General features: G+C 37.0%; 1 protein-coding gene across 6 annotated transcripts in view; it reads left to right on the plus strand.

Moving 5' to 3' along the window:
* Window positions 1-226: 226 nt before the first annotated feature.
* Window positions 227-12719, plus strand: part of LOC138692219 (uncharacterized) — a 218348-nt gene continuing 205855 nt past the window's right edge. For 3 of the 6 annotated variants that reach the window (XM_069815327.1, XM_069815332.1, XM_069815333.1), the window contains exon 1: window positions 227-346. The gene's annotated coding sequence lies outside the window, so the exon portion shown is untranslated. Of the gene's footprint in view, window positions 347-443; window positions 512-12719 lie in introns of all 6 variants that reach the window. The other 3 variants (XM_069815329.1, XM_069815330.1, XM_069815331.1) reach the window with 3 other exon arrangements.

Consider the following 12719-nt stretch of genomic DNA (forward strand, 5'->3'; position numbering starts at 1 on the left):
ACATAGTCAATAAGTTCTATTACATAATATAGCAGGCAACCCCGAAACAGAGCGTTATTCATATATTTTTTATGAACTTGTATTAGTATGTCTACTAATCGCTGACCTCTGTCAGTTGTTTTTCTTATCTATTCGCTTTGACCCCCTTTGACCTAATCCGGGTTCTTTTGACGCTCCCCGAGCCGACGACGGTTGCAGACAACAATAATCACCCCCTCTCCGTAGCCCCCTCTCCAGTCAGTGGTGGGGGAAGCGCTGCGTGGCCTCCCTGTTCAGTTACAAGCTGGCCGTGGTGGTCTTATGTTGGATTACAACGCGCGGTAACTGAACGCTGTCACACGTGTAGGTAAGACAAATGCCTGTTGCATGCGTTTGACAATTTTCGAAGTTCTGTTTCCTGTGTTCTGGAAAGGATATATATTGTTGTTTAAATTTGTATTTAGTGCAACTGCAAGCTGTGAATATGTGTATTGCTTGAGGAAGGAACCTACGTAATGTGATTAAACCGCAGGTAAGACAGATAACTGTAGAACGAGTTTGAAAGTGTGATAATGTCGGCAGGACGTGTGTAATATTGGTTAACCTCGTATGTATGGCCGCTTTCTTGCTATTGTAAGTTATACTAAAGTGGCGAGAAACAGTGACCATGAAGATGCAGTGGCGTCATTTCAATTGCTTAGTGTTTGACAAGGCGATAGTGCAGCCCCAATGTTCACGGCGGGCTGTGAGAGTGACGTAGTTGGGGTGTGTGCCACTCAACGCTTCGTTGCCGCTATTCGTAATATTACCGTAATTGGAAGAACGGGACAAAGCGCGGAAGATGGTGTCAGGTTGCTCTTCCAACTCGTGAGGGAGTATGTTGACAGGAAGCTGGAGTCTGCGAGATGCATGCGTGAAAAAAAAAGACCTGTATTGGGTAGTTTCATTATAAAATAATTGATGTTCTGTCCACGTTCTGTTGTGCTGTACACATAATGCATAATTATGTATTTTTGTTACGTTGGACGCAGGGGAATGCATGCGAGTTTTCGAGAGGGATGTGTTGTAGACAGTGTGCAATGATCTCAGGATTTTGGACCAACACGGTGTAGCACCGTCGTCAGTCAGATACTCAGATTTTCGTCACTCCTTCTAGTACTGACGTTCAAATCTCTTACCTGTTCAGTCTCATGGCGGGTCACCTTTACTGTCACTTTTTACGGGGTTAAGAAGCGAAACAGTCATAAGTTATTAATAGCAAAGTCTCGTTTGATTCCATATTTGTGCTCCGTTGTCTGGCGTCTGTTGAAGAAACGAGCACTCTCCAATGTACGGGGTATCATCATCATCATCATCATCTATTTTTCTTCCTCATGTATTTCGTAGTGTAAACATTGCACCGTTCCGATCCCATTTAGTATGCATCTGTATGTTATCCATCTTTACTACGTCTGCCTACATTAAGCACCATCATCATCATCATCATCATCATCATCTGCCAGGTAATCTATGGCGAATCCTCGGCTTCATTTCACCAAATACCATCTCGCTATCACCAATCTCATCGACGCTAAATAACCTAGTAGTTGATAAATAACCAACTAAAAATCATCATCATCATGTATCTAGAAACGATCTCTGGTTTTTTACTGCTAGTTTAAATATATGCGCTCTATTTGTGGTTACATTGTTTCCAAGGTATGTTTAGGCTTAATTCTTACATTATTGCCAGGGAACGGATTTTTATGTAATATCAAGGTGTGAAATGTATACATATTTATGTAAGAAAAATAAGCTGAATATGTACCAAAATATGTAAAATCATGAAAATATTTAATATCAATATCTGTGCTGGTTTGTATTGTTAACCCTAGATATTTGTAGTCTCGTACAATTTTTAATTTTCTGTTCTTCATGACGATTTCTACTGTTTCTGGTGCTCTTCCGCCGTTTCTGAGTATCATCATTTCTGTCTTGTGCACATTTATATCAAATTTGTTTTTATTGCACCATTTTACCATGATGTTTATTGTTTCTTGTAGCTTTGTAAGGTCTTTTAGACCCTACTACTATGTCGTCCGCTTATGCGTATGAGATTATTCCCTTCTTGATTTTTACAATACAGGGTAGTTGTATGAGAAAGGTTGCCTTTTGTTCACTCATATTTACAGTGGGCGGTAAGGGGTGAATGCCGCTTTTACTTCCTGGAACTAGATGTTATGTTTCGTCCCGAAATATATCCTTTCTCGGGTAGGTAAAAAGGCTTTTTAAATCTGTGTATTTCGAATTGCAAACTTCCCCTGCAGAAGATTTCTTTTTCCTTTTAAAGAAGTAAAAATGAATAAACTCCCTAAATATGTAGATTTATGTAATACCAAGCCATAATATGTAATGTGGGGTAAATATGTGGTATCAAATTTTAATATATTAATGGTAATTACAAGATTCGCAAAGCTTTGTTATTTACATACGGTTAGGTTGAAAGGAATATAATATGTAATTACATAAAAATCCAGTCTCTAATATTATTACCACCACACATGGTCCGTTTCGATTCCAATGTATGAGCTCTTCATATATTTACTCATTTAACTACAATAGAAGCGCACTAATTCGAACTGTCCGAAGACATATAAGCGACACCAATAAGGTATCATTCACGAGGTACCTAGGCCAGGAGATAATGGGGTAGGGTGGCCAATTCCTTTCCCTCTCCATTGCATATATCACTGACTAGATAATTCGGACTAAATGGGGGAACATCCAGTCCGAATTATAAAGGATTTACTGGAATAAGATTATTTTTACAGTTAAAATAAATATATAGGTGAAACTTCGACTGCACACGGGAGAGAAAACTTGTTTAAATCATTGAAACATTTTCACATTCCTCGGCCTCATGTCACTTAGTTACCCCGTCATCTAACCCATAACGAAATCCACGGATATATATTTTTATGTAGTTACTAGCCGTACCCGTGCGCTCCGCTGCACCCGTTAGAAATAAATATAAAGTAATTACATAATTAAAATAGGACGTTTGATCCAGGGAATATTCGTGTTTGATAGAAGGATAAATCGTTTAATATGTTACTTAATTTAAATTGCATCCAAATAATTAAAATGCGATCATTTTGGTCCAGAGACACTCATTTGGTGCAATGACAATTCCTTTAACCTGTTTCTTAATTTTTATTACATGCAACCATAGTTTAATGTAGATTGACGTCATTTAGATTTAATGTGTATATTTTATTTTACTTGTTATAGGTTTCCATTGAATTATGGTAATAATTTAATTTTATCCCTTGTTTTCTAGTATTCAGTAAATGGCGCTTGGCCCACTATGGTTGTGAACCCTTCAAATAACTTAAATTATATTATAATTATATTATAATAACTGTAATAATATTATAGCATTATGTCCATCTAGAGAAACTACACTTTCCAATGGTGAAATAATAATTATACAAATCGGTTAATTTAGCTTCCGATATTACTTCATACAATCACAGAAACAGTCTCTGTAGGCTATCTTTCATAGCTTTCGATTGTTGCTGTCCAAGGCCCCTTATAGACGAAGTCATTTGTTTTTTAATTCATTACACGGCCTTAGATGGCAGTTATTTTAATTTTAAAACTAATTTATCTCATTAAATATCAGTCCTATCAAAATTTTTCAGAGAATGAAACTTATCAGAAATCATTTTTAAAGAAACTTTTGTTATGTAACATTTTTCACAAAAATTAATAATAAGCGAAATATTTCGATTTATTTAATTCAGGTCCCTTATAACCCCCCTTTTAAATAATGTATTTTGAATGCCATATAGCCTAAAATCTAAGTTACAACGAACTTAATTTATATTCCAATTTTCATCGAAATCCGTTCAGCCATTATCGCGTGAAAAGGTAACAAACATACAGACAGACAGACAGACATACAAACAAAAATTTCAAGAAAGCGATTTTCGGTTTCAGGGTGGTTAATTATATATGTTAGGACCAATTAGTTTTGGAAAATCGAAAATTAGCAGAAAAATTTCGGCTACAGATTTATTATTATTATAGATGTGATGATCAGCGAACTAACGTTTTTCGTATTCATAGACCAGTGTTAGCGTTATGATATGATATGAATCCTGTACAAGTAATCAGTCGATAGCCGGGGCTAGTTTAGCACGCTCGTAGCGCGGGCTAGCGAAACGTCTATGAATAGCAACCCAGAAGATTAACCGTGATCTAATTTTGTAACTAGGGTAGTATAAGTATGTGTATATCAGTGTTATCGTTTGTGCTTTGAGAGTTAGCGAATGGAGATGCGTGTACCCACGTGTGTGACCTTATGACACCAACATTTATTCACAGCTTTACCCTGCTGCGTCTCATTCCCCTGGGACTTTCTCCCGGTTGGAGTACAGTATCGTTCTTTCAATTCGAAAGTTTCGTAACTCGCTCCGATGTCGATTTTAACTTTTTGCGCGTTTTTGATAGTATATCCACAGATATAGCCATGGCAAAGGAAGTTTTTAATAGAAAAAGGAGCATCTTCTGCGGACCTCTGGAAAAAGAGCTAAGGGAGACACTAGTGAAGTGCTTTATGTGGAGTGTAGCATTGTATGGGGCAGAAACATGGACATCACGACGAAGAGAAGAGACGCGAATAGAAGCATTTGAAACGTGGATATGGAGAAGAATGGAGCGTGTGAAGTGGACACAGAATAAGAAACGCTGTGCTGGAAAGAGTGGATGAAGAAAGAATGATGCTGAAACTGATCAGAAAGAAGAAAAGGAATTGGTTGAGTCACTCGCTGAGAAGAAATTGCATTATGAAAAAGACACTGAAAGGAATGATGCACGGGAGAAGAGTTCGGGGCAGAAGAAGATACCAGATGATAGACGACATTAAGATATATGGATCATATGAGGAGACAAAGAGGAAGGCAGAAAATAGGAAAGATTGGTGAATGCTGGGTTTGGAGTGAAAGACCTGCCCTTGGGCAGAACACTTTGAATGAATAAATAATACATTTCCTAAATAATTATTTCATTTAGACACGAAAGTTGTTAGGGAACGAACTTCTGGTTGGCTGATTGGCAGACATTTTTGGCACATTGATTACTTTTTAAATCTTAGTGATGATAAATTTTTAATTTATTGTTGTAAGCATGTGCGCTTATATTTATGATTTAATTTTTACAATTGACTATATACTTTTAGTAGGTTATTTTACGACGCTGTGGCAACTTCTCAGGTTATTTAGTGTCTGAATGAGATGAAGGTGATAATGCCGGTGAAATGAGTCCGGGGTCCATCACCAATAGTTATCCAGCATTTGCTTTGGATTGAGAGAAAGCCCTGGGAAAAACCTCAACCAGGTGACTTACCCCGACCGGGATTCGAACCCGGGCCACCTGGTTTCGCTGCCAGACGCGCTAACCGTTCCTCCACAAGTGTTGACAATTGACTATAATAAAGGAACGTATTGGTCTCATAGACTTGTAAATAGTGATAATATAATAATAATAATAATAATAATAATAATAATAATAATAATAATAATAATATCACTTTTGTTGACGTCGTATAAAATTTTGTCCAATATTCTTTTGAGAAGATTAACTCCGTACGTAGATGAAATTATTGGGGATCATCAGTGTGGTTTTAGGCGTAATAGATCAACTATTGACCAGATATTTTGTATTCGACAGATAATGGAGAAAAAAAATGGTAGTATAAGGGTACAGTGCATCAGTTATTCATGGATTTCAAAAAGGCATACGACTCAGTTAAGAGAGAAGTTTTATACGATATTCTTATTGAATTTGGTATTCCCAAGAAACTAGTTCGATTAATTGAAATGTGTCTCAGTGAAACGTACAGCAGAGTTCGTATAGGTCAGTTTCTGTCAGATGCATTTCCAATTCAGTGCGGGCTAAAGCAAGGAGATGCACTATCACCTTTACTTTTTAACTTTGCTCTAGAGTATGCCATTAGGAAAGTCCAGGATAACAGAGAGGGTTTGGAATTGAACGGGTTACATCAGCTGCTTGTCTATGCGGATGACGTGAATATGTTAGGAGAAAATCCACAAACGATTAGGGAAAACACGAGGATTTTGCTGGAAGCAAGTAAAGAGATAGGTTTGGAAATAAATCCTGAAAAGACAAAGTATATGATTATGTCTCGTGACGAGAATATTGTACGAAATGGAAATATAAAAATTGGAAATTTATCTTTCGAAGAGGTGGAGAAGTTCAAATATCTTGGAGCAACAGTAACAAATATAAATGATACTCGGGAGGAAATTAAACGCAGAATAAATATGGGAAATGCGTGTTATTATTCGGTTGATAAACTCTTATCATCCAGTCTGCTGTCAAAAAATCTGAAAGTTAGAATTTATAAAACAGTTATATTACCGGTTGTTCTTTATGGTTGTGAAACTTAGACTCTCACTTTGAGAGAGGAACATAGGCTAAGGGTGTTTGAGAATAAGGTTCTCAGGAAAATATTTGGGGCTAAGAGGGATGAAGTCCATGTATTGTGGGTCCCTATCACCACGGCATGGCGCGTCCTCAGGTTGCGGATAGAGGAGACGGCCTCCAGATATGGAGGGTAGCTGCGAATATATTGAATAAGCAGTCGTGGACAGCCGGTAAGGGGTGGTCCTCCAGCTTGGGGGTTGGGCGAAGGGCTAACAACCCATCACCGCAAAAAACAGCTTGTTACGAAACCTAACAGTAAGCCTCGGAATGGGACTGATTCTCCGGCACGACCACAGCAAAGGAAAAAGGTTATAAGATTTGGCACATGGAACGTAACTAGTCTTTATAGAACAGGAGGGGTAACATTATTAGCAAAAGAACTAGCTAGATATAGAATCATTTGAGATGGGCAGGACATGTAGCACGTATGGGCGAATCCAGGAATGCATATAGAGTGTTACTTGGGAAGCCTGAGGGAAAAAGACCTTTGGGGAGGCCGAGACGTAGGTGGGAAGATAATGTTAAAATGGATTTGAGGGAGGTGGAATATGATGATAGAGACTGGATTAATCTTGCTCAGGATAGGGACCAATGCCGGGCTTATGTGAGGGCGGCAATGAACCTCCGGGTTCCTTAAAAGCCAGTAAGTGAGTAAGTAAGTAAGTAAGTAGTAAGTAAGAGGGATGAAGTTACAGGTGAATGGAGAAAGTTACACAACACAGAACTGCACGCATTGTATTCTTCACTTGACTTAGTTAGGAACATAAAATCCAGACGTTTGAGATGGTCAGGGCCTGTAGCACGTATGGGCGAATCCAGAAATGCATATAGAGTAATAATAATAATAATAATAATAATAATAATAATAATAATAATAATAATTTATTTAATCTGGCAAAGTTAAGGCCAGTAGGCCTTCTCTTCCTCCCAGCCAGACTCTAATTCTAATTAAATACATTTGCTTACATAGTTATTACATTAATATCTAGATCATAAAACAACATGAAAGAAATAATGAAAATTGGATAACTAATGTTAGTGTGACAATAATAAACATTGGTAAGAAATAGTTATAATAATAATAATAATAATAATAATAATAATAATAATAATAATAATAGTAAAGGTAAGGTAAAGGTAATAATAATGAGATAATTTAGATATTTATATGTGATATATATATATATATATATACATATATATATATATATATAACAATTAAACATTGAGAAACTTGAAACAGCTATTATTGTTAACAAGAATTGTTAGAAAAATATTTCGTTAGCCTATTCTTAAATTGGTTTGATGTCTGACAGTCCCTGACATTACTCGGTAGGGAATTCCAAAGCCGAGGAACAGCCACAGTGAAAGAAGATGAATATGAGGATGTTCGGTGGGAGGGAATGGATAATATTGAGGAGTGTTGTGATCGTGTGTCTAGGTTATGATGGGTGGATAAATTTTGAAAACGAGACGCAAGATAGACAGGAGTGGAGAAATGCAATATGTGAAAGAGAAGGGAAAGACAGTGGATTTTCCTACGATCTTCTAGACGGAGCCAGGACAGCATTTCGAGGGATGGTGTTACGTGATCAGCCCGGCGAATATTGCAGACGAAACGGACGCACATATTATGAACACGTTGTAGTCTCTGCGCCGAAGTAACGCTTAGGTCAGTAAACAGAATATCACAGTAATCGAAGTGGGGTATCACGAGTGTTTGCACTAACATTTTTTTCATGGAAAAGAGTAGAAAATTCTTCAATCGTCTAAACGAGTGGATTAATGAGAATACTTTTTTGCAGGTTTCTGCAACTTGTATGTTCCATTAATTGGAGGCCGGAAGGAAAAAGACCTCTGGGGAGGCCGAGACGTAGATGGGAAGATAATATTAAAATGGAGTTAAGGGAGGTGGGATATGATGATGAATGGATTAATCTTGCTCAGGATAGGGACCAAGGGCGGGCTTATGTGAGGGCGGCAATGAACCTCCGGGTTCCTTAAAAGCCAGTGAGTAAATAATAATAATAATAGCAATGATAATAATAATGGTAACAACAACAATAATAATACTACTACTACTACTACTACTACTAATAATAATAATAATAATAATAATAATAATAATAATAATAATAATGGATGTTTAAATTATAATCCTGTAAATATTATAATTTTGACTATGGCAGCCATGATGCTCAAAGAAGGTAAACCAAATTAAATAATCAAACTTTTATATGGCCGTCGTGCAAGTCTTGACATGCAAACGCTAGATGTGATGAGAATCGAAATCTTTTCTCTGCTGTGCGAAAGTCTGGAAGTATAGGCGGAGGGCCGGATTCACTGGTTCACCGTGACATTCAGGTGACGTCATGCACTTTCCTTTCTCTCGCCTGCATAAGTGAAGGGAGGTTGACGCAACTATGTGGTGTCGCGAACACATTGAACGTTGCAGTGAGGTCATTTGCGAAGGAAATATTCTCTTGACAGTTCGAATGCTCCTTCTGAAGGAAAGTGTCTCGTCACGTGACTCTTCCTCTTCAACATCTCTGCAGCCTTTCCCATAACCTTATAACCCGATTTCTTTTTTTTCTTGCCTTTGTGCTCCCAGATAATTTTTTGTTGGGTGTTCTCCCTGCGTGGTTTTGAATACCGTTATTTCCCCTCCTGTAAGAATCACGTTTCATTCTCCAGCGCTGAGGTAACACTGCAGTCTCTACAGATGGCATTTTGAATTTTACAGATGTGCTGTTCGATTCAGCAGTCATCTTTGGCATACAGATAGCCTTACGGTTTTTTTTTGTACGCTTTTATCCTCATTATGTGTTAGTTGTGTTTAAGAATATAGATAATATTACGGTGTAAATATATTGACCTTAGGCCTACACGTAAACTAATTATTTACTTACTTTTAAGGAACCCGGAGGTTCATTGCCGCCCTCACATAAGCCCGCCATTGGTCCCTATACTGAGCAAGATTAGTCCAATCTCTACCATCATATCCCACCTCCCTCAAATCCATTTTAATATTATCTTCCCATCTACGTCTTGGCCTCCCCAAAAGTCTTTCTCCCGCCGGCCTCCCAACTAACACTCTATATGCATTTCTAGATTCGCCCGTACGTGCTACATACCCTGCCCATCTCAAACGTCTGGATTTAATGTTCGTAATTATGTCAGGTGAAGAATGCAATGCGTGCAGCTCTGCGTTGTGTAACTTTCTCCATTCTCCTGTAACTTCATTCCTCTTAGCTCCAAATATTTTCCTAAGAACCTTATTCTCAAACACTCTTAATCTCTGTTACTCTCTCAAAGTGAGAGTCCAAGTTTCACAACCATATAGAAAAACCGGTAATATAACTGTTTTGTAAATTCTAACTTTCAGATTTTTTTACAGGGCACTAGATGACAAAAGCTTCCAACCGAATAATAACACGCATTTTCCATATTTATTCTGCGTTTAATTTCCTCCCGAGTATCATTTATATTTGTTACTGTTGCTCCAAGATATTTGAACTTTTCCCCCTCTTCGAAGGATAAATCTCCAATTTTTATAGTTCCATTTCGTACAATATTCTGGTCACGAGACATAATCATATACTTAGTCTTTTCGGGATTTACTTCCAACCCTATCGCTTTACTCGCTTCAAGTAGAATTTCCGTGTTTTCCCTAATCGTTTGTGGGTTTTCTGCTGACATATTCACGTCATCCGCATAGACAAGAAGCTGATGTAACCCGTTCAATTCCAAACCCTCTGTGTTATCCTGAACTTTCCTAATGGCATACTCTAGAGCTCAAAATCCTAGACTATGTTGTTGATGTAGATCTTTGAAACATTCCAGTAAAATAATCCTGCAGATATGTAATTAATTGTGTATTTTGTTATGTAAATGCTTTACGGTTGCAAAAAATATGCAAATTTGATAATATTTTTATAGGTAATTATTAGCTATTTTAATATTCTGAATAGTGTTTTATAAAATGTAATGCATGTGTATTAAGCATGAAAAGTTTTGTTCATTTAGCTTTTATAGTATCTGAGATGTAAACAAATGAATTTCACTAATTTTTTGCAGGCCAATGATGTACCTCCACCCCTTGAAACATTTTTTTTAGGTCACTGTTAACTGTGATTTATAATAATACATTATGCAACGTGCTTATAATGGTAGTAATTAAGACGCGAGTATGTTTATGAAACGAGCGCAAGCGAGTTTCATAATTTTCATACGAGTATTAAGACGCGAGTATGTTTATGAAACGAGCGCAAGCGAGTTTCATAATTTTCATACGAGCGTCTTAATTACCATTATAGGCTCCACCATATTTCTAACTTGAAATTATTCATAAGTATTCATGTTATTCTTATCTGACTGGGGAGCGGAAGTGACCTTGTGCAATATCTCGTAAATTGTGAGATTTGCGCATACGCGAAAGTATTGATTTTTTCCGAGAAACAAATGTCATTGACCTTGATATAATCTAGAGAGTAAAATAAACATTAATCTTGATATAACCTTGAAATTGATTTAGACATTGAAAAACGAGATGACAAATTGAATTTATTTGAATATTATTTACAATTAACGCTAATTATTATAGTAACAGAACAACCTTCTGTGACAGTATTGGATTTCCAGCCTCCCTGACGTTTCGCTAGTTGTCTTTCGATTGCATATCCGAGAATAATCGATACTTGCGCTTTCATATTGCTACAATGGTGTTTTGTGATTGGTGGAACACCTGAACTTTAATGAATAGGTGTACTTTAATGAGGTGCATTAAAGGGCTGCTACCAGGTGTATAATTATTAAATTTCGGCATGGTCGAGCATGAACCATATTTGAGCAATTCGTCAATGAATGAGAACGATAGATCTTGAAACATAATTATAATTTCTAATATGTTGATTGTTGCTGTTGACATTAATACCCGCCTGTCGCCCATCAGATTCGGGCAATAATTTGTATTTTTGTTTTCAATTAATATCAAGTACAAGAGACTCGGAAATTAGAAATTATCTGTTATCCAAATAAGATGAATGTTAAACTTCTGCTTTACACACATTTGTAATTTATATTTCCATTTTTAATTTCTTCGAATGTGATGTACTGCACGTAGGGGGGGGGGTATTAAAATGTCTATGGGATATCCATACATTCTTCTTAACGATAGTGTTATTCAAGGAGGCAGAGGTCAATATTTCCTATTGTTGCGATCTGGATATTGAGAATTTCCTTAAGGTACGGTTTGTTTACGGCGATCATCGCCGGACGCACATCGCCAGCGATTGTCGCCGTAGTTGTAGGCAGTTGAAATGAATGGGCACGGTTTCTTTACAGCGAAGATCGCCAGCGCAGTTCGTTGGACGCGACGCAGATCGCTGGAGGTTGCTTCTGAAGCAAATTCAGGACGCACATCGCCGCATTCGTGTTCAATAATCGATATTTAGACAAGGTCATGTTGTAATATCGAATATCTAATCTGTACACGTTAACCACGTCTGTAGGTTTTGGCTGCTAAACAAATCAAGACGTTTTGTAATTTTTCGCGGTCTGAAGACGAAATTATTATTATTATTGAATATGTGTCACAACATAATGCTCTTTTTAATATGAGCCTGTGAATTAATAAACAAATTAAACAATAAACCCTTACATTACATATTACATTTTTATCACGTTCGAGCCCCAGAGAATTTCGTTCAGTGTTGGGTAAGGGGGAAATTCTCTCTTCTGTAAGTTTTCTGTGACTAGGCCTACCTAAGTACTTACGCGGTATTCTGAAATATAGTGTTTTTTTTTTTTTTTTGTAGAGATGCAGTTGATCGTATATACAAGGCATAATAAAAGCTCAAACGAACCAAACCTAACCTGTCACATGTTCGTACATGTAAAGTATGTAAGCGGATTACGAAGGGAACTACCTCAGCGCTAGTTTAGCCAATTTTTTTTTTAATTATTGTTTGGAATACATCATGCAATGTAATACAGTATCATAATAATAATAATAATAATAATAATAATAATAATAATAATAATAATAATCATCATCATCCTTCACGAATTAGGCCTCTGTAGACCTGTTTCGGCCCCATCTAGCAGTCTTCTTAACGGTCTTCCTGGTCGACGATGTCCTCTAGGTTTATATTGCATCATAATTTTTGGGATTCTTGAATTTTCCATTCTTCTTACATGATCTAGCCAATTGAATTTGTATCTGGTGATTTTTTCTTCTACTGACTCTACTT

The sequence above is a fragment of the Periplaneta americana genome, chromosome 16, assembly GCF_040183065.1.
Source record: "Periplaneta americana isolate PAMFEO1 chromosome 16, P.americana_PAMFEO1_priV1, whole genome shotgun sequence".
In the NCBI taxonomy this organism is placed as follows: Eukaryota; Metazoa; Arthropoda; class Insecta; order Blattodea; family Blattidae; genus Periplaneta; species Periplaneta americana.